The sequence below is a fragment of the Zea mays genome, chromosome 3 (assembly GCF_902167145.1).
Source record: "Zea mays cultivar B73 chromosome 3, Zm-B73-REFERENCE-NAM-5.0, whole genome shotgun sequence".
Lineage (NCBI taxonomy): Eukaryota > Viridiplantae > Streptophyta > Magnoliopsida > Poales > Poaceae > Zea > Zea mays.
The window spans coordinates 144,301,589-144,327,707 of NC_050098.1; positions in this window are offsets into that span (position 1 = coordinate 144,301,589).

A 26,119-nucleotide genomic window follows, 5' to 3' on the forward strand; every position below is an offset into this window, starting at 1 on the left:
ACAGCGTCAACATACCAGCCCGAGAACTTGGAACCTGACTATGCACCCGGGCTCCGACCAGTTTGGATGAGGGAACAACCAGACCGGCCGAGGCATCACGAAACGCGCTAAGACCTCGAAGGAGTCAAACCACTCCTCCGAGGCCTCGGGGGCTACACCCGGCGGGTGCGCTCGCGCGCACCCACCGGAACAAAACGCAACTGAGAAAGGCCGGTCCCCTTGCAAAAAAGTGCGACAAAAGCCTCCAAGCGAGTGTCAACACTCCCTTCGAGGCTCGGGGCTACTGTCGGGGACCATAATTAGGGGTACCCCCAAGACTCCTAATCTCAGCTGGTAACCCCCATCAGCACAAAGCTGCAAAGGCCTGATGGGCGCGATTAAGGTCAAGGCTCAGTCCACTCAAGGGACACAAACTCGCCTTGCCCAAGCCCAGCCTCAGGCAAAGGCAGCCGACCCCGGAGGATTCACATCTCACCCGAGGGCCCCCTCAAGCGACGGACACACCTTCGGCTCACCCGAAGCCCAGTCTTCGCGGAGAAGCAACCTTGGCCAGATCGCCACGCCAACCGACCGTATCGCAGAAGCATTTAATGCAATGATCGCCTGACACCTTATCCTGACGCGCGCTCTTCAGTCGACAGAGCCGAAGTGACCGCAGTCACTTCACCGCTCCACTGACCGACCTTACAAGAAAACAGCGCCGCCTGCACCGCTCTGACTGCTGTGCCACTCGACAGAGTGAGGCTGACAGCAGCTAATTCCAGCCTTGGGCGCCATGGGAAGCTCTGCCTCGCCCGACCCCAGGGCTCGGATTCAACCTCGACCCCGGAAGATGGACTCCGCCTCGCCCGACCCCAGTGCTCGGACTCAGCCTCGACCTCGGAAGACGGACTCCGCCTTGCCCGACCCTAGGGCTTGGACTCAGCCTCGACCTCGGAAGACGGACTCCGCCTCGCCCGACCCCAGGGCTCGGACTCAGCCTCGACCTCGGAAGATGGACTCCGCCTCGCCCGACCCTAGGGCTTGGACTTCGCCTCGCCCGACCCCAGGGCTCGGACTCAACCTCGACCTCGGAGGAGCCTCCGCCTCGCTCGACCTAGGGCTCGGACTGACCACGTCATAGGGGGGGCATCATTACCCTACCCCTAGCTAGCTCAGGCTACGGGGAACAAGACCGGCGTCCCATCTGGCTCGCCCCGGTAAACAAGTAATGATGGCGCCCCGCGTGCTCCATGACGACGGCGGCTCTCAGCCCCTTACGGAAGCAAGGAGACGTCAGCAAGGATCCGACAGTCCCGGCAGCTGTCCTTCCATAGGGCCTAAGCGCTCCTCCGACGGCCATGACATCACATGAACAGGGTGCCAAAACCTCTCCGACTGCCACGACGGCATGTACTTAGGGCTCTAGCTCCTCTCTGCTAGACACGTTAGCACACTGCTACACCCCCATTGTACACCTGGACCCTCTCCTTACGCCTATAAAAGGAAGGTCCAGGGCTCTCGTACGAGAAGGTTGGCCGCGCAGGAGAACAGGCTACCGGACGGTCTCTCTCTCTCTCTCTCCCTCGCGGACGCTTTTAACCCCCTACTGCAAGCGCACCCGACCTGGGCGCAGAACAACACGGAGGCCGCGAGATTCCCCTTTTGCCTGTCTCTTCCCCCCTTTCGTGCTCCGTCTCGCGCCGACCCATCTGGGCTGGGACATGCAACGACAATTTACTCGTCAGTCCAGGGACCCCCCGGGGTCGAAACGCCGACAACTGGTATGGACGAGTCTGGTGTGGTATGACAATTAGTGTTTTTTATCTCCGTAAACAGGGAAGTGTGTGTCGGTGTTTTTGGAAAAACAATGCCATGGGAGCGGGAAGCTCAGTGGTGGTCGAGTGTGAAAATGGCCTACTTCTCTCTCGGGGATAAACCATCAAAGTATTGCCCTTTCTCTGAAAAAGAAGAGTGACTTCAACTCCACCATATCAAGTATGTACTGTATAGGTCCCTCTCTCTTTATGGGCAGGATGGGCTTGCGGAATACCTAGTGTATTCACTCAGATTTATTTATGATTTTTAGCAGCTGAAGACTTCTTTTCTGCTATGTTCGACTAGAAGAGGGTTGTGTCTGCACCCAGTCTGCCTGTGGCTTGGGCTAGATGATCTTCCACTATGCTTTGTATTCTAGGCTCGCTAGAGCTTGTACTTTGGTATTGTAATAACTTTTATTCGTAACTCTGTACTATTTGAAGTAAGGAATGTGGTTACTAGCCTCTTAGGACTAGTAATTGTTTCACATTTTAGTCCCAAAGGATCGGGACGCTTCAATTTAATGGAGGATGTGAACACCACATTTAAAAACAAATAATTAATAAAAGACATACCACAAAATTTTGCACCATGCTGAGGTTTTATTTTGTGTGCATTTTGTGACAATATAAAATAATGTAAAAAAGAAATATATTAAAGTCCAAAGTGGAACTTAAGATCTAAAAGAAATTCTAGAATTTAGAAAAGAGAAGAAAGAAAATATTATGTGAGTAAAAACGAGTATAAAAAATATATATAATAAAATATATTATTTCTATACTGGGATTTGAATGTGCACATTTGACTCAAAGGTGAAACTCATATTCAAATTCAAATTTGGATTCAAAATAATTATGAATAAAGAAAAACAGAAAATAAAAGCCAAAGAAAAAGAAAAAGGAAAGAAGAGGCGAGTGGGCCAAATTTGCAGATTTCGGCCCAATGCCTTCTTCCCACAGCGTGGCCCAGTCACCATTCCTCGCGCCTGACCGAACTGGTCACTGTCGTGACGGGCGCACGCGTCGGTCGCTGGCCTCCGCGCACACACTTTGACCAGTGGACCCTACCATGACCCTCACGACTCGGTCAGCCACGCCTGACCCCACCCGTCAGCCGGAATCCCCCTTCTCCACCATCCGAGCTCCACGGCGCGCCGTGCGTTGAGTCCGCGGCGAATCCACGATGCAGGGCCCTGGGCGATCAGGCATGTCAACCTCTGCTCATGCCGACCTCACCGCGCTGACCATATAAACCTAATCCCGCGACGCGTTGGGTTGTAATTCTCGCTAATTTGGCTGCCGCCACGAGCCGCTAGGAAAAGAGCTTGCGCCGCCGCCGTCGATACGCCCTTAGCCGACGTCCCTATCGCGACAAATCGTTTCGGGTGCGCCTAGGGGTTCCACCGCACGGGTTGGGGTCCGCTTCAGCATTGGATTCACAGGCGGACATTGGCAATTCCTCGCCGTTGCTGCAGCCTCGCCGAGCGACGTGGGCCGCCCCGTCTTCAACCCTTCTGTCGGTAAGGACCTTCCTATCATGCTCAAAATGCCTTCCGCATTGCGTAGCTAGTCGTAGAACAATAGATGGCGCTCAGGGTGTTGACTTGGCTGGATTCCGGCGATGGACCACCGTGGTTCCGGGCAACGTCGCCGTCATTCGGCGGGGAGATGGGGGAAATCACGTGGGTCGTAGGATCGCTGACAGACAGTTGTGATTAGAGTCCAGCGTACCCCTTCGGATGTCAGATGAGCACCGTCCGATCGGGATCGGACGATCGACGCTTATCTCTCTACTCATTAAATAGCAACCGTTGATTTCGATCGGTCGGTTGTGTGCCCTTAATGGTTATTTTAGATCTGGGCTGATCACCGTTAATCCAAAAGCCGAGACTGCGTACCGGTTCATCACGGTCTAGATCTAATTTTGGACGTTCGATCGAGATCCATTGGTCCTAGGGAACCCTAACGCTCTGAACGTGTGTAATTTGCATAGGAGCCCCTGTGTTTAGTTGAATTAGAACCCGCCGTCCACGCCAGGGACTCTCTGAGTCTTAGAAAGATTTGCGACGAGACCCCTGCAGTCTCTGGCGGTAAATCAGGGAAAATGTTATAGAAATTGATTTTTAGTGTAAAAATAAATGCTAGAACTTGTTTAATTTAAAGAAAATGCATACTTAGTCCAAATTAATCCATTCCAGTTTCTATAAATTTGTAATATTATTGTTTATCAATAAGTGCCACTGTTTTGACCTGAAAGCCACATTAAAATTAATATCCTAATTAATTTTGTATCAAACACATACAACCTTTGGAAATTCATAACTTAAAATATATAACTCCAAAATTAATGATTTATGTTTCTAGGATCTTATCTTAATGTGTAGATTATTATTATGTATTTTGTATACATGTTTGGTGTTATGTTAATTTTCTCTATATACTATTCTTGTTTGTATTATGGCGAGTAGAAGAGCCAGTGGCTGAGGATCCTGATGTTCAGCAGATAGAAGTTGCGAAGCAGGAGCTCATTGAAGGCAAGTTGTGCCCTTGATCACTTCTTTTTACCCAGTCATGTTCTTATTAATCATAATGATCTGCATAGGTTAATTTTGATAGGACCCTTTAGGTTAACCTAGTTTGATTATCTTTATACCTTGACTCCACTAAACTTTTTAGGTAGTACTTGCTATTGATTTATGTGGATTTGGGCATGGAGATACATTATTCATGATTACACTTTTATTATCAGTTTATTATTACTGTTCATGCTAAAATCATTATGTTAATTGGAACATGGAGCGACCACCCTGGAAAACAGTGCTACCACAAGGGTCGTATTGGACGCCCTTGGCTGATTAATTAGGAAAGCTAGTGGATGACTACCTTACCCGAAAGGGGCAAGGGCAGTAGGGGAGTGGTCAGTGTAGGGAGGTCCTTGGGTTGATTTTGCTGTGATGGCGGTCAGGCGAGGTGTTGGGGACTTGTTCTCAAATGCAATAAGTTAAGAACAAGGCAACACAAAATGTTAATGGTTAAAGACTTTCGTCCTTCAAAGCATTATCTCCCTTAGGGTATAATGATCTTCAGACGAAGGTTATGAAGGAATACCTTCATCATCTCAGTATGTAATAACGAAAGTAGAAGCATATGAAACATGGAAAATAACATAAACAATCATATTGAATTGCCAGATTATTTATATTCTCATTATCTCATCATGGACAAACATTAATAACAGTAAATTACATTTGTACCTTCGACTTGACAGAAGGTATGAGTCCAAGACTGACGTGCGAGTGAATACCAATCCGCGTGAACAGTACAGGGGTACTGTTCACCTATTTATAGGCACAGGATGCAACCCGGTTAAAATTACATTCATGCCCTTAATAGCTAATTACAATCATGACACAAATCATCATGGACTAAACGGTATTTTCCTTTTTAAGTCGGTGCTGCCCTTCATCTCAAGGCGCGTCGTCATGCCGAAGCTCCCTGGATTATAACTTCGGCATATACCTTCGTGTTGTGTCTCACTTGCATATCATCCTACCGAAGGTGTTTTTGCTTGGAGGACCTTCAGTGAAGAAGAAGGCCCCCAACAGTAGCCCCTTTGTGGTGCTAGATCGTTTTTCGTAACGAGCTCAATCTGCAAAAAAATCTCAAAGGCTTCGGAATGCCGAAGGTCCAAAAAACACCTTCTCTGAGCTTGTTGCCGAGAAATGATTAAAATACTCCAAGCGTCGGGTGGTCCACCGTTCAGCGAATACAAGCGATCTAGCGGTTCCCCTTCCACACGCCGGGTGGTCCACCGTTCAGCGGGTGCAGGCAATTTGGTTGTTCACCTTCCGACCTGCAGTACTATATAAACAGACGGGTTGGTGCAGAGTTACCACAACATTCATTGCCATTGCACTGTTGTGCTGTTAAAAAATTTAACCATAGCCGAAGCTTTTTCACTGCGCTCTCAAGCGGGTACATTATCATTTAGAGTTAACTTCGTCAAAAGAGTGAGCTTCGACAAAACTGCAAAATCAACCATCAACTTCATTAAAACCTCGATAAATTCAAAAAATGGCCAGAGTTCATTCGACTGCAAGGGTATCTTGTGAGGGAGAAGAAACTGAGGTCGCTGAGACAGTGCCAATTTCCGAAGTCATGAAACAATCAGGTCTAGTTGTGACAGAGGGAGCTACTGACGAAGGTGCTCCTGCTGCTGAAGCCGAACATACTGTTGCTGAAGAAGAAGATGATGTTGATGAAGAGGAAGATTATAGTATTTTGATCCCGAGTAAACCCAACCATCTAGATTTTGAGAAATCTACAGTGTCTAAAGCTGACGTGCCCATGATGATGAAGCTGGGCTACTTTGGAGAAGATGACAGGAAACTTGTCTGATTTGCCGGAGAAAAACCACCCCAACGCCGAAGGGTGATGAAGTAGTGGTTTTCAAGAGTTTTTTCAGAGCGGGACTGCGGTTTCCTCTGAACGAGATGATAGGAGAAGTCTTGAAATTTTTTGAAATTTATCTTCATCAGCTGACCCCTAACGCCATTGTTAGGCTTAGCGTCTTCATTTGGGACCTCCGAAGCCAAGGGATGAGCCCAGATGCCGAAGCGTTCTACCGAGTGCATGAACTGCACTACCAGACTAAGGCCAGGGCAGATGATTTACATGAAAATTTTGGTTGCTACAACTTTGCGTATCGCAAGGATACGAAGGCTCCAGTTCTCAGTTATCGCACCAAGTGGCCAACCGGCTAGAAAGGTGAATGGTTTTATATCAAGGTTGATGAGAAGAAGAGGGGGAAACTGATGACGATGGTTATGTGCCCGCTATCTCTAAACTTCGGAATGACCAGACCCCTGTGCAACATGCAGCTAGGGTCACCATGCCAGCTGGCCGCAGTAGAATTCAGGGTGGTGGCTGAACAAATCAACACCAGGGACTTGGTGCAACAATACCTGGCCAACAGGACATCTCCAACATCAAGTGATTGGGGCATGCCGAAGCTAAAGGGAACAAAGAAGAAACATGAACTTGTTCGATTACCTTATCGTTTTAAGTTTGAGAAATAGTTTAAGGAGCCTTGCCAAGAATGGCTAGAAATGATTGAAACTATGTGCAATGAAATTTTAGGAAATTATACCAAAAAAGAAGACCAATTGATGACAGCAGCCTTCGGCACCCAGCCAAAATGAAGGTTAAACCGAGTAATGGATGCTCTAAAATTTGAATACCCTGATTATGAGCGGCTCAACAAGGGTGTCGAAGGGGCAAAAAGGAGAAGGATTGTTAGCGTTCTGAGCAGACAAGCTGCCAGAATGGTAAAGGAGGAAGAGAAGATTTTAAAGAAGAGAAAATCCACTCTTGAGCCGAAGGTGGCAACTTTGAAGAAAAGAAAAGCTGCAACTCCAGAGCCGAAAGTGACCGAGGTAGAAGAGGAGACTCCTTCGACACCTCCTATTGCCGAAGTGGCAGAAATTTTAAAGGTAATGCCTGAATCTCTACCTATCAAGCTGCTAAGTCCTCTGGGACCAGAATTGACGAAGCTTTTACAGAAGAAGGACGAGCCTTCAACTACAAAAAGGTGGATGGGCAGAAGAAGCGAAGGATCGACACCGTAATGGAAGCTATTGAACGGACACCACCATCAGCCCCGACCACTACCAAAGCAAACATTTCGGCCGAAGCTGCAGCTGCCGCCGAAGCTATCAATTTGGAGAGTACACTATCTGGAATTGATGAATTGATATTGGGTATGCCTACAGAAGAAACAGTTGCGACTGCAGAAAAGGTCATGGCCCAGTGCCTGACAAAGGAAAGAAAATTGCCGATGCTGCTTCGGAGGAAAAAGATTTCGACCTTCGGAACCTGGTCGGGCAAGAACTATCTGAGGCCGAAAAGAAGGAGCTACAAGAATATGGCATTTCCTGTGGCTATCAGCTAGGAGCCATGCTCTTTGGTGGGATCGAAGAAGAGGCCTTAGGATGCGTTCGCGACCGCACCGGGGCAAAGATAATCGGCACTCTATCGAAGAGTGTTGGTTTTCTGAAGCTCGAAGCTGATATTAGTAGCTACCGAAGACAACATATTGTCGGTAGTTTGTTTTATTCCAACTTCAAGGTAAAATTCTTACGATGAAGAAAAATTTTTCTTTTTTATTTTTGCGAAGAAGCAAATTTGCTGATGAAGATTTATCTCTACAGAGTATATTGCTAAGCAAAGCACTGCAAATGAAGCAAGACCTCGAAGATAAAAAGAACGAAATTATAATCGAGGGTTTAGAGAACAAAATTAAAGAATACGAAGCTTCTCTTGAAAAGAAGGATTTCTTACTCCAAGCAATGGAAGGTTCCCTAGCAGAAGCGCAAGCTGAAAATACTAGATTAAACGGGGAACTTCTGCAAAAATCAGAGAGCCTCGAACAAGAGAGAAAAAACTTGCAGACAAAATACGAAGCCGAATGCGACGGAACCTCCCAAGTAATTAGGCCCACCTACAGTTGTCCTTGTCTCACAGACATCAGACAACCCTGTAGGTGCCCCTGAACTACTTGACAAGTTCGGTATCTTTCCTTACCTTACCAGGAACGTTTCACCCGTCTTGCAGACATTACAGAACATCGGAGATAAAGAAATGCGGAAGCGAATTACATAAACTTACATTTATTTCAAAAGCAAGCTTGAGTTAGGTTATTACAGACCAGACTATAAGTGAGTGCAGAGTAGTAATATTATACAAGCCAGGGGAGGCACAAACTTCTCCCGATAAGTTTAATAAACAAAAGATCCTAAGTGGAGGACCGAGTCCTCCCGCACTTCAGTCTTCTTTTTCCTCGTTTGGTACCACCTTGGAGCAGAAGCAACAAAAGTTTGTCGCTTCCTCACCTAAAAACAACAAAGGGATAAACCCTGAGTATGGAATACTCAGCAAGTCTTACCCGACTAAGGAAAAGACTCTCAAGGGTATGCTAGATAATTAGGAGTCAAGGAAAGGCTTTAGCAAAAAAAATCAACTTATACCTTTGCAAAAATAGCTTACTAAAGTGAGTCCTTACTTTCAATCTTTTAACGCCATGTTAAGTATTAATAGACTCTATTTGCATCTAGTCTAATTTCACATCACATCAAGACAACATCATTTTTATCCATCGTGTTCACATCCTGACTTTAGGTTGCAGGGAAGTGACCAAGTCTTCATAACCGCGAAGGTACGGCGATCCGAATCGATTATACTCAGCTGAGGATCTCCAATCACACGACATATGTAGCACTTAACCCTTGCATATGTCAACCCGCCACCGGGGTTCTTAAGACCGGATTAGGTTCACGCAAACCGAGAGCACAGATACACCACCGTCCAGCCTCTTGCCACGGAGGGTACACGCTACTCTCGCCACCGCTCCACGCCCATTTCGTGTTATCTTATTCCGGCCTTAGTCTGCCCGAGGCAAGGCTTACCCATGACGAGGCATGTGACCAGTTAAAGGGTCCTCGGTCAGCACGCCTACATACGCGTTAATCCTTAACCAACCTGGGTAGAACATCACCTGTTCCTAACCCAAGTCTCCATTTAAGTATTTCCACCCTTAGGAATGTGTCTGTTCCTTAGGATGAAAGAGCATCACGGGGAGCTTTGCAGTAAGATCCCACTATTGCTCCAAATGAAAATATTCTTGCAGGTAGAAGCCATCCTCTCCATGGTTAAATTGAGGATAACTTCTATCCACAAGATCTAAGCAAGTCTAAGCATTTTTGTAAATCATGTTTTGATACTTCACAGAAGTATCTATAAAGGTATGGATGTCAAGGAAAGCAATGCATCAAAGGGTTTCAAGTAACTCCTATGGACCTAATGCACATTTCACTAGACTTAAGTGTGCAAAAGTATTTAAAAACACAAGGAAAGGGGTTGCATGCACCGGGGCTTGCCTTCGTTCACAGGTGAATCAGGCTCAGATCCACAGATGTCAAAGTAGAAATGATTCCCGGCCTGAGACTCCGAAGGTGGTGGTGGTGGTGTCTCCTCTTCGGTAACTTCGATTTCTTCCTCACGTTCTAATCATAACCATACATATGTATAAGAATGGATGACATGGGATGCTCATGAGGATGCAAAGATAACATAAACTTATTATTTATGTCTTGAATACAACTTTCCTTCATGGAGTTCCGGGAACTTAGGGTTTCCGGAGTCGGTAAAGGAGTTCATAGGGCAGGGGGGTGTTTTGGGGTTTGGTGATCAAACAAGGTCCAGATCAATTCAAACTCTACCCAAGGCTTCTAAAGATTGTTTTAAGTTCCCATAAAAAGTTTGGGTATTTTTGGACTTTCCAATTATTTTCTAAAAATCTATAACCAATATTTTTAACTACTTTAAATGCCCTAAAATTTCTTATTTCCACTAAAAATCACAAGACTATTTTTATTAAATTCTAGGGAAAATAACAAGCCTAGGAAAATTGGTTTCACAATTTTAGGTTTTTTCTACAATTTTTAACCGATTTCCAAATCTCTGTTGAAAAAGAAAAAGAAAAGGATTCAACAGGACTGGGCTCAAACCGGCCTAAGCGGCCCAAACCTACGCAGAAGCGTGCGCGCGCCCGCGCCCGCTGTGGAGTTTTTGCAGAAGGGCCCTCGGGTTATAGACTAAATGGATACACGTTCGTTTACTGTTTCCCCACGTCGCTGACATGTTGCAAAAAGACCCTCGGTCTTCTATTCTTTCGCGCGACGGGGTCCACGACGGTGCTCCGCATGGGCGGCACAACTCCGGCAAGTTAGACCGGCCGGGGAAGACCGAGACCGGTGCTCAGCTTCGGATTAAACCAGATTCGTGACCTAAAGAGTATTTTCCCTAACTTAATTGCACAAATAACCAACCCCCGAGCTCTGGCCACGGTGACCGAGAGCAGAGCGGCAAGATCGCCGTGTTCCCGGCGACCAGAGAGCTCCTAGCTCAATTACATGGGTCGGCAAGCATCATGGAGTTACGAGAAAGCTCAAACGAGAGGGAGAGAAGGATGAGCTGACCGGAAAGGGGCTGGCCGCGGTGAAGCCGGTTTCACGGTGTCCGTCGATTGGTTTGGGGGAAATCTTAAATTCTAGCTCACTGGTGGATGATGGCTAACAATCGTTGGTGGCTGAGTGGGTGATGATGTTACGCAGCTAGGGGAGGGCTCAATTTATAGGCGGAGTGAGCGGTGGCCGCAAATTTTGGACGAGCAACGCGGCGACCGGAGGTGAGGAAGAATCCTGGGCGCGGTGAATACGTGTCCAGAGGTGTGGCGGTTGTTCCGGTGATCGACGGGGAGTTAGAGTAAGTCGTGGCGGTGCGGTGGAAAGTGAGAGCCACGCGGCGCACGGCCGGGAGGCGGCGGTCACCGGCGGGCTTATCGGTTTCCACCGCGGTGAACACGGTACGGCGGCCGGAATACTTTACTGACCGGGGCTTATCCATGGCGGCGATATTTACGTGACCCCGAGCTTATCTGCTGCCCACGATGCACGAATCATGGCTATCCGTCAACAATCCCGGCGAAAAGTCACCAGCGACGAGCAGGGGGGTGAACCTGTGATCTTCTTCAGTTTGGAACTTACTGTACCATGGCAAGGGTCATCAAACAACCTGACAGCCACGGTTTAGGGCCATTGTTCTCAAAATTTTGCATTACGACTTGGTCATCTCTCTGCACCAAAGTTATAGGGCTAAAGTTAATCTTTAACTTTGCCACAAAGCTTACTATCAAATAGTCACTAAATTCCCTTCGAAATCGAGCTCAAAGTTCATCCCATCTCACTGCTCCTGGAAATTCAGTTCAGGGAGGGACTGACAGCCCGACTTTGAGCTTAATTATCTCTCAAATACTCTTAACAACCATGCTTACCACCTTAAGCAAAGTTGTTCTTCTTTGATAGATCTTCAAATTTGGTGTGGTGACCTAGGTCAAAAACCCTATAATTTGAAAGTTACAAAGCCCCAAAGTTGAGCCAAATTCTCTGATTTTCAGACTTAGAATAGAACTCAAATGAGGTTCATTTTGCATTTAAGTCCAAAACTTAGGGTTTGGCTTTCAAATCCACATATTTGTGAACCAATTGACTTAAAATACTTATTTGGCTTGGTTTTTGCACTTTAGTCCAAAAGTGGACTAATTTTGCATATAAGCCCCTAGGGTTTGGTTTTAGGGTTTTCCAGGGTTCCAATTAGGTTTTCTGGTATCCCAGGGGTATAAAAGTGATTCAAGTTTATTCTTAGGGTCATTTTATGACTTTTACCCTAAAGTCTTTAGGTTTTCTTAACTTGGGTTAAGTTTTAGCCCTATAATTCCCTATTTGGGGTTAAGTTCCTTAACCAGGGTTCTATCTGCAAAACACTTAAAACAATACAACTTGTTTGAAATTTTTGCCTAGTGAATGCACTCTAGGTGTGTCACACATATGCAATGCCAATGCTTATGATGTCATGCTCAAGTTTTAGTTATAGTAACACCAGGGGTGTTACATCCTTCCCCCCATAAAAGAATCTCGTCCCGAGATTAAAAATCCTAGGGTAGGGAATGGTAAAGGAAACACATCACATTTTTATTTCCTTAACTTTGGTACAAGGCAGGGGTAATGTGGAGGTTACTTCTTTATTACACAGCTATACAGACTTTACAATTTACATGAGGCTAGAAAGCCTGGGAAATTCTTATCTAAGAAGTCTTGGGTTTCCCATGTAGCCTCGTCTTCAGAATGCTGGTTCCACTGTATTTTATAGAATTTGAGAGTCTTCCTTCGGGTGACCCTGTCCTTTTGATCCAGAACTCGAATAGGATGCTCCGAGTATGTTAAATCTGGTTCCAGGACAACATCAGTCACTTCAACGGTTTGATCAGGAACCCGAAGACACTTCTTCAATTGTGACACGTGGAACACATTGTGCACATCAGACAATGTTTCGGGGAGCTGAAGTCGGTATGCCACTGGTCCACATTGCTCAAGTACCAGGAATGGACCAATGTACCTGGGTGCAAGTTTCCCTTTTACCCCGAAACGCGATACACCCTTCATTAGTGAAACCTTTAAGTAGACATAATCGTCTACCAGAAAGCATAAGGGTTGTCGTCGTCGGTCTGCATAACTCTTTTGTCGAGCCTGAGCTTTCTTCATATTATGAATAATTCTCTGAACCTTTTCTTCGACCTCTTTCACCATATCAGGCCTAAAGAAGTATCTTTCTCCAGGTTCAGACCAATTTAGCGGAGTTTGACACCGTCGTCTATATAAAGCTTCAAAAGGTGCCATCTTGATACTTTCTTGATAACTGTTATTGTATGAAAACTCCGCTAGGGGCAAACATTCATCCCATTTTGGTGAGAAGTCCAGGACACATGCCCGTAGCATATCTTCAAGTATTTGGTTCACCCTCTCAGTCTGCCCACTGGTTTGAGGATGATAAGCCAAACTATGGAGTAATTTAGTACCCAAGGAGTTGTGAAGTGCTTCCCAGAACTTGGCTATAAATTGGGGTCCACGATCCGACACAATGGTCTTCGGAACACCATGCAGACTGAGAATGCGGGCAATGTATAATGCTGCATAAGTGGCTACGGTATATTTGGTCCTGACGGGTAAGAAGTGGGCAATCTTTGTGAGTCGATCAACGATAACCCAAATAGAATCATACCCATTGGCCGTCCTGGGCAGTCCCACAATAAAGTCCATACTGATGTCTTCCCATTTCCATGTTGGGATTGACAAAGATTGTAATGGACCAGCAGTTTTCATGTGTATGGCCTTGACACGTCTGCAAGTGTCACACTTAGCCACATAGCGTGCAATTTCAATCTTCATCTTAGTCCACCAGTAATGTTGTTTTAAGTCTTGATACATCTTAGTGCTTCCGGGATGAATAGAATAGCGACTAAGATGTGCCTCATCAAGAATTTGCTGGCGGAGTTCTTCGTTCTTTGGCACTACTATGCGGTTTTTAAACCATATCACACCTTGATCGTCTTCCTTGAAACACTTGGCTACTCCAGCCTTTATCTTCTCTCGAATGTGCTTCATACCCAGATTATCCTTTTGAGTATCAATTATTCTTTGCAAAATGATTGACTCAAGCTTTAACTGATTTAGAGTCCCTTGTTGGATGATCCCCAGGTTTAGCTTTTCCATTTCTTGACACAAAGTGTTCTCGGAGGTCTTCGCCATAAGACAGTGGCAGGAAGTCTTACGACTCAACGCATCTGCCACCACATTGGCCTTGCCTGGGTGATAATGGATCTCCAGTTCATAGTCTTTAATGAGCTCAAGCCATCGTCTTTGCCTCATATTTAATTCTGACTAGGTGAAAATGTACTTCAAACTTTTATGATCTGTATATATGTGACAGATATTACCCAGCAGATAGTGACGCCAAATCTTTAGGGCATGAACCATAGCAGCTAGCTCCAGATCATGAGTTGGATAGTGCTCCTCATGTCGGCGCAACTGCCTTGAAGCATACGCAATCACTCGGCCCTCTTGCATCAGTACACAGCCGAGCCCACTGCCAGATGCATCACAATATACATCAAAAGGTTTAGTGATGTTCGGTTGAGCTAATACCGGAGCAGTGGTCAATAGTGTCTTCAGTTGCTCAAAGGCTTCATTGCACTTAGAAGACCAATTGAACTTAATGTCATTCTTCAACAAACTTGTGATTGGCTTCACAAGCTTAGAAAAATCTGGTATGAATCTGCGATAATACCCAGCTAGTCCAAGAAAACTCCGGACTTGGTGAACAGTTGTTGGGGGTTTCCACTCCAGAATATCTTTGACCTTGCTAGGATCTACCGCAATTCCTTTAGCCGATAACACGTGCCCCAAAAATTGAATTTCTTCCAGCCAGAACGCGCACTTACTGAACTTGGCATATAGCTGATGTTCCCTGAGGCGCGTCAATACAATCCGTAGATGCTGAGCATGGTCCTCTTCATTCTTAGAATATATCAAGATATCGTCGATGAAGACTACCATGAATTTGTCCAACTCGGGCATGAACACCGAGTTCATTAGATAAGTGAAATGGGCAGGAGCATTTGTGAGCACGAAAGACATTACCAAGTATTCAAACAATCCATACCGCGTAGTAAACGCGGTCTTTGGTATATCCTCGGGCCGAATACGGATTTGATGATAGCCCGACCTGAGATCAATTTTGGAAAATACCCTCGCCCCAGTCAGTTGATCAAATAAAATGTCGATCCTTGGAAGAGGGTACTTATTCTTAATGGTGACCTCATTTAAGGGTCGATAATCCACGCACATTCTCAAGGTTTGATCCTTCTTCTTAACAAAAATGGCGGGACAACCCCACGAGGACGAGCTTGGCCGGATGAATCCCTTATTCAGTAGATCTTGTAATTGAATTTTCAGTTCTGCCAATTCATTAGGGGGCATGCGGTACGATCTTCGGGAGATGGGAGCCGTACCGGGCTTTAGCTCAATTACGAATTCTACATCTCTTTCAGGGGGCAGTCCAGGCAAATCTTCCGGAAATACATCTGGAAATTCACATACTACCGGAATGTTCTTGATCTCCGGTACAATGGCTTCATAGACTCTACCAGAAGCTTTGGCCGGATTGGTTGCGGGGAGAGTCAAAAGAATCTCTTCTTGGTTATAGCTCAACCTGACGGTTCTGAGTTCAGTGTTGAGGATTGCCTTGTGTTGGGTTAACCAATTCATATCCAAGATTACATCTATATCCTGGCCTTTCAGAACGATCATATTAGCAGGAATGTTCCGTCCGGCCATTGTTACTGGCACTCCATAGGCCACTTCTCTAGTATAAATGTGTCCCCCAGGTGAATGAATTTTAAATCCCTCCTTTGATTCATGGTATGCAATATGATATTGTTCCACAAACTTCTTGCTAATGAATGTATGTGAAGCACCAGAATCAAAAAGAATAATTGCTGGGTGACTGGCCACGGGAAACGTACCCATCATCACCGGTTCTCCTTCCGGTGTAGTAGCCACTTGAGTGTAATATACACGCCCCGTTTTCTTTGTATTCTTCCCCACAACATTTCCTTTGGGCTGAGCTGATTTCCCAGATCCTTGCGAAGCATTAGATTGATTTTGCCTAGGATATGGGCAGTCTTTGATGAAGTGTCCCAACTTGCCGCAATTAAAACACCCAGTTGAAGAACTAGGCAAGGCAGGAAATCGAGTGCCTGGGGCACCCAGCTGTTTTGGGGTAGTGGGGGTATTGTTGGGGCGGATAATGATAGGCTGTTTGAAGGGAAATGAAGGTGGACGAGAAAAAGGGCGATTTTGGCTTGAAGGTCGGATCACAAACCGTGGTTTCTTCGCCTGGCCCTGATTAGGCCTCTCACCACCGAATCCCTTATTCTTCCCAGAACTTGTGTATTTGGCTTCCACAGATAAGGCCGTACTGACAGCCTTTCCATACGTGAGATCTATGCATGTGGCCATTTTCCTTTGTAGCCGATCATTCAGTCCCCGCATAAAACAGTTCTTCTTCTTTAAATCCGTATTCACCTGGTCGATGGCATACTGCGACAGGTGATTGAACTTGTTGAGATATTGAGTGACGGTATCTCCGCCTTGTTGTAACTTCATAAATTCCTCTTGTTTCATATGCAGCACTCCTTCGGGGATGTAGTGTTCACGGAAGGCTGCTTTAAACTCATCCCAGGTGACTTGATGGTTGACAGGTTGGATAGCCACAAAATTTCCCCACCAGGTACTGGCAGGACCACGGAGTTGTTGTGCGGCGAACAACGGCTTCTGCGTTTCTGAGCAACGGAGAAGACCAAACTTTTGTTCAATAACTCGAATCCACTCGTCAGCTTCTAGGGGATCTTCTGCCTTGACGAATAGAGGTAGACGGGTTTCAGAGAAGTCCAGATAGGTAGTCTCTCGAGGGCCTTGTGGATAACCTCTTCCTGCCTGCTGCTGAAATTGCTGCTGACCCGCCATTTCCCTAAGGAAGCGGGTATTGTCTGCGGTGGCATTCACCAAGGCAGCGATCGCCTCGGCTAACGTGGGAGGAACTGGAGGTGGGTTTGGGGTAACATCCCGTCCCCCAGAAGTTCCTGCTGCATCCTGTCCTCGAGTCCTGGTCGGCATCTGTGGCAAAAAATTTGAAGTAAACATAATGTGCCAGAGAAAACCTTCCATTTTACATTACTATAAAAAGTAATGATACAGACTCGATATTACATAACAGGATACAATACCCATTATACAAAAGTTCAACCTATTATACAACAGTACACCCTACAATACCCTACCATACACTACTCTACTTCTATTACACCTTTATTCCTGCTTTCCATTAGTCTTGGCGGCCTCATCGTCAGGTGTGGGAGTCCAGACATCAACCAACCTCAAAGAAGGAGGGGGCTCAAAAAGGTCTAACTCCCCACCCAGCGCACGTCCCACAACGTGAGATGGTCCGGCTTCCGCCTCAGCAGGTTGTGCAGGCACACTTGGGTGTAATTGTGAATATAGTATATGGACTTCCTCGTGCAACGTATTGCAGTAAACCTGCAGGTTATCAACAGTCGAGCTAAGTTCTTTAATTCGGGCCTGAGCCCTTGCTTCCTTAGCAGACATTAGCAAACGAGACTGTACGGCCCAGTCAAGTGCTAAGTCTCGATCAGCGAGTTGATCCTGCAAGTGTCGGATGTCCCTTCTCAGTTCATTGATTCTATCTCCGTCAGCGACCCAAGCATCAGTCCTATGTTGCAGTGCTGCCTGAAGTCGACTCACACGAGCTTCAAGGTCTCCGATGGGGTCGTTACTTCCACTGCTGCTGCTTTCATGTCGGGGAGCCAATTGATGCCGAGGCACCCCAATTGGTCCCGTAGACTTGCGTGCCGTTAGCCTGGTGCGTGGCGGCATCTTTTCTAAGGGGGAAAATGTTATTAGTATAGTGCTTAACATGATGCATGTATAATTACAGAATCAACCTTAGTTGATTCAACCTTCTATATGTTGCACTCTTCCTATCTGGTCTTTAAAATAGACTCTTCAGAATACTTAGGTAAGAAGAGAAAAGAATTTTTTTAGGTAAGACTTTTGAAAATCCTTTTGAAGATGCCTCATAATATCTGCAAAGAAGGGCTACGCTCCGATACCAGCTGCGACGGAACCTCCTAAGTAATTAGGCCCACCTACAGTTGTCCTTGTCTCACAGACATCAGACAACCCTGTAGGTGCCCCTGAACTACTTGACAAGTTCGGTATCTTTCCTTACCTTACCAGGAACGTTTCACCCGTCTTGCAGACATTACAGAACATCGGAGATAAAGAAATGCGGAAGCGAATTACATAAACTTACATTTATTTCAAAAGCAAGCTTGAGTTAGGTTATTACAGACCAGACTATAAGTGAGTGCAGAGTAGTAATATTATACAAGCCAGGGGAGGCACAAACTCCTCCCGATAAGTTTAATAAACAAAAGATCCTAAGTGGAGGACCGAGTCCTCCCGCACTTCAGTCTTCTTTTTCCTCTTTTGGTACCACCTTGGAGCAGAAGCAACAAAAGTTTGTCGCTTCCTCACCTAAAAACAACAAAGGGATAAACCCTGAGTATGGAATACTCAGCAAGTCTTACCCGACTAAGGAAAAGATTCTCAAGGGTATGCTGGATAATTAGGAGTCAAGGAAAGGCTTTAGCAAAAAAATTCAACTTATACCTTTGCAAAAATAGCTTACTAAAGTGAGTCCTTACTTTCAATCTTTTAACGCCATGTTAAGTATTAATAGACTCTATTTGCATCTAGTCTAATTTCACATCACATCAAGACAACATCATTTTTATCCATCGTGTTCACATCCTGACTTTAGGTTGCAGGGAAGTGACCAAGTCTTCATAACCGCGAAGGTACGGCGATCCGAATCGATTATACTCAGCTGAGGATCTCCAATCACACGACATATGTAGCACTTAACCCTTGCATATGTCAACCCGCCACCGGGGTTCTTAAGACCGGATCAGGTTCACGCAAACCGAGAGCACAAATACACCACCGTCCAGCCTCTTGCCACGGAGGGTACACGCTACTCTCGCCACCGCTCCACGCCCATTTCGTGTTATCTTATTCCGGCCTTAGTCTGCCCGAGGCAAGGCTTACCCATGACGAGGAATGTGACCAGTTAAAGGGTCCTCGGTCAGCACGCCTACATACGCGTTAATCCTTAACCAACCTGGGTAGAACATCACCTGTTCCTAACCCAAGTCTCCATTTAAGTATTTCCACCCTTAGGAATGTGTCTGTTCCTTAGGATGAAAGAGCATCACGGGGAGCTTTGCAGTAAGATCCCACTATTGCTCCAAATGAAAATATTCTTGCAGGTAGAAGCCATCCTCTCCATGGTTAAATTGAGGATAACTTCTATCCACAAGATCTAAGCAAGTCTAAGCATTTTTGTAAATCATGTTTTGATACTTCACAGAAGTATCTATAAAGGTATGGATGTCAAGGAAAGCAATGCATCAAAGGGTTTCAAGTAACTCCTATGAACCTAATGCACATTTCACTAGACTTAAGTGTGCAAAAAGTATTTAAAAACACAAGGAAAGGGGTTGCATGCACCGGGGCTTGCCTTCGTTCACAGGTGAATCAGGCTCAGATCCACAAATGTCAAAGTAGAAATGATTCCCGGCCTCAGACTCCGAAGGTGGTGGTGGTGGTGTCTCCTCTTCGGTAACTTCGATTTCTTCCTCACGTTCTAATCATAACCATACATATGTATAAGAATGGATGCCATGGGATGCTCATGAGGATGCAAAGATAACATAAACTTATTATTTATGTCTTGAATACAACTTTCCTTCACGGAGTTCCGGGAACTTAGGGTTTCCGGAGTCGGTAAAGGAGTTCATAGGGCAGGGGGGTGTTTTGGGGTTTGGTGATCAAACAAGGTCCAGATCAATTCAAACTCTACCCAAGGCTTCTAAAGATTGTTTTAAGTTCCCATAAAAAGTTTGGGTATTTTTGGACTTTCCAATTATTTTCTAAAAATCTATAACCAATATTTTTAACTACTTTAAATGCCCTAAAATTTCTTATTTCCACTAAAAATCACAAGACTATTTTTATTAAATTCTAGGGAAAATAACAAGCCTAGGAAAATTGGTTTCACAATTTTAGGATTTTTCTACAATTTTTAACCGATTTCCAAATCTCTGTTGAAAAAGAAAAAGAAAAGGATTCAACAGGACTGGGCTCAAACCGGCCTAAGCGGCCCAAACCTACGCAGAAGCGTGCGCGCGCCCGCGCCCGCTGTGGAGTTTTTGCAGAAGGGCCCTCGGGTTATAGACTAAATGGATACACGTTCGTTTACGGTTTCCCCACGTCGCTGACATGTTGCAAAAAGACCCTCGGTCTTCTATTCTTTCGCGCGACGGGGTCCACGACGGTGCTCCGCATGGGCGGCACAACTTCGGCGAGTTAGACCGGCCGGGGAAGACCGAGACCGGTGCTCAGCTTCGGATTAAACCAGATTCGTGACCTAAAGAGTATTTTCCCTAACTTAATTGCACAAATAACCAACCCCCGAGCTCTGGCCACGGTGACCGAGAGCAGAGCGGCAAGATCGCCGTGTTCCCGGCGACCAGAGAGCTCCTAGCTCAATTACATGGGTCGGCAAGCATCATGGAGTTACAAGAAAGCTCAAACGAGAGGGAGAGAAGGATGAGCTGACCGGAAAGGGGCTGGCCGCGGTGAAGCCGGTTTCACGGTGTCCGTCGATTGGTTTGGGGGAAATCTTAAATTCTAGCTCACTGGTGGATGATGGCTAACAATCGTTGGTGGCTGAGTGGGTGATGATGTTACGCAGCTAGGGGAGGGCTCAATTTATAGGCGGAGTGAGCGGTGGCCGCAAATTTTGGACGAGCAACGCGGCGGCCGGAGGTGAGGAAGAATCCTGGGCACGGTGAATACGTGTCCAGAGGTGTGGCGGTTGTTCCGGTGATCGACGGGGAGTTAGAGTAAGTTGTGGCGGTGCAGTGGAAAGTGAGAGCCACGTGGCGCACGGCCGGGAGGCGGCGGTCACCGGCGGGCTTATCGGTTTCCACCGCGGTGAACACGGTACGGCGGCCGGAATACTTTACTGATCGGGGCTTATCCATGGCGGCGATATTTACGTGACCCTGAGCTTATCTGCTGCCCACGATGCACGAATCATGGCTATCCGTCAACAATCCCGGCGAAAAGTCACCGGCGACGAGCAGGGGGGGTGAACCTGTGATCTTCTTCAGTTTGGAACTTACTGTACCATGGCAAGGGTCATCAAACAACCTGACAGCCACGGTTTAGGGCCATTGTTCTCAAAATTTTGCATTACGACTTGGTCATCTCTCTGCACCAAAGTTATAGGGCTAAAGTTAATCTTTAACTTTGCCACAAAGCTTACTATCAAATAGTCACTAAATTCCCTTCGAAATCGAGCTCAAAGTTCATCCCATCTCACTGCTCCTGGAAATTCAGTTCAGGGAGGGACTGACAGCCCGACTTTGAGCTTAATTATCTCTCAAATACTCTTAACAACCATGCTTACCACCTTAAGCAAAGTTGTTCTTCTTTGATAGATCTTCAAATTTGGTGTGGTGACCTAGGGCAAAAACCCTATAATTTGAAAGTTACAAAGCCCCAAAGTTGAGCCAAATTCTCTGATTTTCAGACTTAGAATAGAACTCAAATGAGGTTCATTTTGCATTTAAGTCCAAAACTTAGGGTTTGGCTTTCAAATCCACATATTTGTGAACCAATTGACTTAAAATACTTATTTGGCTTGGTTTTTGCACTTTAGTCCAAAAGTGGACTAATTTTGCATATAAGCCCCTAGGGTTTGGTTTTAGGGTTTTCCAGGGTTCCAATTAGGTTTTCTGGTATCCCAGGGGTATAAAAGTGATTCAAGTTTATTCTTAGGGTCATTTTATGACTTTTACCCTAAAGTCTTTAGGTTTTCTTAACTTGGGTTAAGTTTTAGCCCTATAATTCCCTATTTGGGGTTAAGTTCCTTAACCAGGGTTCTATCTGCAAAACACTTAAAACAATACAACTTGTTTGAAATTTTTGCCTAGTGAATGCACTCTAGGTGTGTCACACATATGCAATGCCAATGCTTATGATGTCATGCTCAAGTTTTAGTTATAGTAACACCAGGGGTGTTACACCGAAGCTGTCGAAAATACGAAGCTGCAGCAATCTTTGAAAGAGCTTCGGAACATGTGTCTGGGTTTTGGCAGCTGCTGCGTACAACGATTAAAAAAGGTTTTTAACTCAGTTGGAGCCAGCACTGAAAAGTTTACCCCTTCGGCCGAAAACATATCAAGCACCTTCGAACACATTGAAGGCGAAGTCGAGGCGCTTGACGAAGTAATAGCGGGGCACGGTGACTTCTGTGCCCTGCTATCTTCTCGCGGCACAGCTGCAGCATTTCTGAAAGTTGGTTGTATGCACGAGAAGATTGTCAATAGACCAACTTTTAGCCTACCTTCAACAGATTTGGTTGATATTCCCAGCGAGGCCCAAGCATAGGGAGTAGATTTATAACACAAATTTGGGCGAAGGGTGGTCGAGATTTGGCTGGTGACTAGGCCCGAAGTTTGCTTAAGCCGGTATGAAACTTATACATGTCGCTTACCTTTTCTTGTGATTACTTTTTACCTTATACGGCTTTGTTGTGTGTAGGATGATGATGCCGAAGATTAACAATTCAAAGCAGATTCCGAAGGCCGCTGAAACTATTTTTAGGCCTGCCTGCATAGATCTTTAGAAGCATTTGTATTATCTCTGTAAAAGACATTGTAATCGAGAATTGAACATTACTTTGTATATTTGTCCATACCTTGTAATATATTTTTACCTTTTCATCCATATGTAAATTGCTTTGCTGTGGACGAAACTTGTATTTTTTGAGCCGAAGGCGAAAAACACCTTCCCTTCTTTTCGTACACAACGAAGCATATCTTCGCTTCTTCGCGCTCATCGAAGCACTGTTATGTTATGATGATGATGACCCTACGAATGTCTACATGAATGTATATGAATGCAATGAATGATGTAATGTAATGTGCAAATGAATGTCCCAAACACACACGAAACCACACCTAGACTCTGCATCCCCTTAGGAACGACTTTTGAGTCTCAAGCTCTACATCCCCTTAGGAACGACTTTTGAGCTTCTTCACCTTCTATTTTGGTGGCATTTAAGTTATGCATCCCCTTAGGAACGACTTTTGAACTTCTTCACCTTCTATTTCGGTGGTATTTGGCTCTGCATTCCCTTTGGAATGACTTTTGAGCAGAAAACTTACTCTGCGCTCCCTTAGGAACGACTTTTTTGCAGCTTCGTCATGCTCTGCATCCCCTTGGGGACGTCTTTTGAGCTTCTCCCTATTTTTCTTGTTGCACTTGATGGTGCATGCTCAAATTTTACATATTACATCTTTGGGGGATTTGGCCCTTGTACGGCTAAATAAGAATGAAAAATTACAAGCTATGGCCCCATTAAAAACCTTTCTCCCCTCTTGAAAGGAAAAGGGTGCCATAGAAAAAATGAAAAAAATTACATCATATTACACATAGTATCGTCGAAGCTCATCCGCATTCCAAGATCTGGGTATGTCGTTGCCGTCCATATCTTTCAATCTATAAGAACTGGGTCTTGACGAAAATACTACTAGAAAAGGACCTTCCCACTTCAGATGCAACTTGCCCACTGTGTCCGGGTTGGCCACTCTCCGAAGCACCAGATGCCCTGGCTTGATATTTTTCAATCGAACTTTTCTGTCACGCCATTTTATTATTTCGGCCTGATACTTATTGATTTGCTCTATAGCCTAAAGTCTGGTCCCTTCTATAGTATCTTTTGTTACTTGATAATCAGCTTCGTCTTCTGCCGAAGCTATTGTTCTTATTGACCCTGTCTTTCCTTCTTCTGGAGTTATTGCTTCGTCACCAAATAAGAGCTTGAAGGGTGTAAACCCTATTGACCTTGACGCAGTCGTGTTATGGCTCCACACCACTTTAATCAGCTCATCTGGCCACTTTCCTCTGGGCTGGTTAAAGATTAGCTTCATTATTCCTGTCATTATAATACCATTTGCTCTTTCTACTAGCCCATTTGATTCTGGATGCCTAACTGATGCAAAATGAATCTTCGTACCAATTTGGTCACAAAAATCTTTGAATGCTTCGGTATCAAATTGTGTACCATTGTCCACAGTTATTGCCTTCAGCACACCGAAGCGACAAATAATATTTTGCCAGAAGAATTTTTGGACCGTGATCGAAGTTATTGTAGTTAAGGGCTTCGCCTCAATCCACTTGGAAAAATATTCTACTACCACTACAACATACTTCAAGTTTCCTTGTGCTGGTGGGAGTGGACCCAACAAATCTAAACCCCATCTTTGCAATGGCCAGGTTGGCTGTATTAACTGAGTAAGCGACGAAGGTTGTTTCTGGTCCCTTGCACATTTTTGACAATTTTCGCACTTTTGAACCAGATCTGTTGCATCCGAAGCTGCCTTCGGCCAATAAAACCGTTGTCTAAAAACCTTTCCCAGTAAAGGCCTAGACCCAATGTGAGATCCACACAAACCTGCATGTATTTTCTTCATTAGCTCTATACCTTCGGTTCTAGATAAACATTTGAGAAGTGGAGAGCAAACTCCATATTTGTATAACTCCCCTTCTATCATGACATATGGTCTTGTCCTTGCTTCCATTCTTTTATTATAAACATCGAAAGACAGTTACCTTGGAGGAAAGATATGATTTCAGTCCTCCAATCTTCACTATGTACAGGTGATATTGCGAGCACTACTCTCTCCATAAGTTGAACCGAAGGTGCTTTTATGGTCTCAAAGAATACTTCCGAAGGTAGAGGGAGCCCCTGTGCTGCTGACTTAGCTAGTAGATCTGCATGCTCATTTTCCCCTCTTGGAATATTTTTTACAGAAAAACCTTCGAAAGAGGCCTCCAACCTTCGGACTGTGTCCAAATATTTTTCAAGCTTCGGATCCCTTGCCTTGCTGCTTTTGTCTACATGGCCAGATATGACTTGGGAGTCAGTTTTAAGGATCGCCCTTCTTATTCCCATTGCCTTTAGTTTCCGAAGCCCCAACAGAAGGGCTTCACATTCAACAATGTTATTTGTACAACTAAAATCCAGTCTTGCTGCATAACATGTTCTGACTTTAGAAGGCGCTACTAGGACAGCAGCGGCTCCTGCGCTGAAGGTTCCCCAAGAACCATCACAGAAGACTATCTAGGCTTCGGCGTCTTTTGTTACTTCTTCCTGAGCCCCTGGCGTCCAATCAGCGATGAAATCTGCTAACGCTTGGGACTAAATTGAGGACCTGTGTACATAGTCAATAAAAATTCATTGAGCTCGGCATCCCATTTTCCGATCCTCCCAGTAGCTTCTCTATTCCTCATTATGTCTTTCAAAGGTTGCGACGAAGGAACAATTATATGATATGCTTGAAAATAATGCCGAAGCTTCATGGAGGCCATCAACACAGCATATAGCACCTTCTCCAATTATGTATAATTTTTCATTGATAAGCTTAGAACTTCGGAGACGAAATATACTGGTGCTTGTTTTTTGACCTGGCCATCTTGCTTCTCCTGTACAAGCGCCGCACTGACTGCAGAGTGGGAGGCTGCTACATATAAGAGTAATGGAGCCCCTAGCGAAGGTGGAGTTAGAGTTGTCAAGTCTATCAAGTATTGCTTTAATTCTTCGAAAGCCCTTTGCTGAGCCGGACCCCATTGGAAAACTTCGGCTGGCTTCAGTATTTCAAAAAATGGTAGATTCCTTTCTGCTGATCTGGATATAAATCTGTTTAACGATGCCAGCCTTCCTGCCAACCGTTGGGCCCCCTTCTTTGTATTTGGCGGCTCCATCTGAAGGATAGCTTCGATCTTATTTGGGTTAGCTTTGATTCCCTTCATTGATACCAGACAACCAAGGAACTTGCCCTTCTTTACTCCAAAACACACTTTTCTGGATTTAATTTCAGAGCAGCTTGCCTGAAATTGGCAAATGTCTCCTGCAAGTCAGCAATATGATTCTCTTGCTTCGTGCTTTTTACTATGATGTCATCAACATAAGTCAGCACATTCCTGCCTATTTGAGAGTGAAGGATCTTGGCTGTCATTCTGTTGAAGCTTCCTCCAGCATTCTTGAGCCCCTTAGGCATCCAAAGGTAGCAATAAATGCCACTAGGAGTTATGAAGCTAGGTTTGGCTCATCTTCCTTCTTCATCCAAATTTGATGATAGCCTGAGCAGCAGTCCA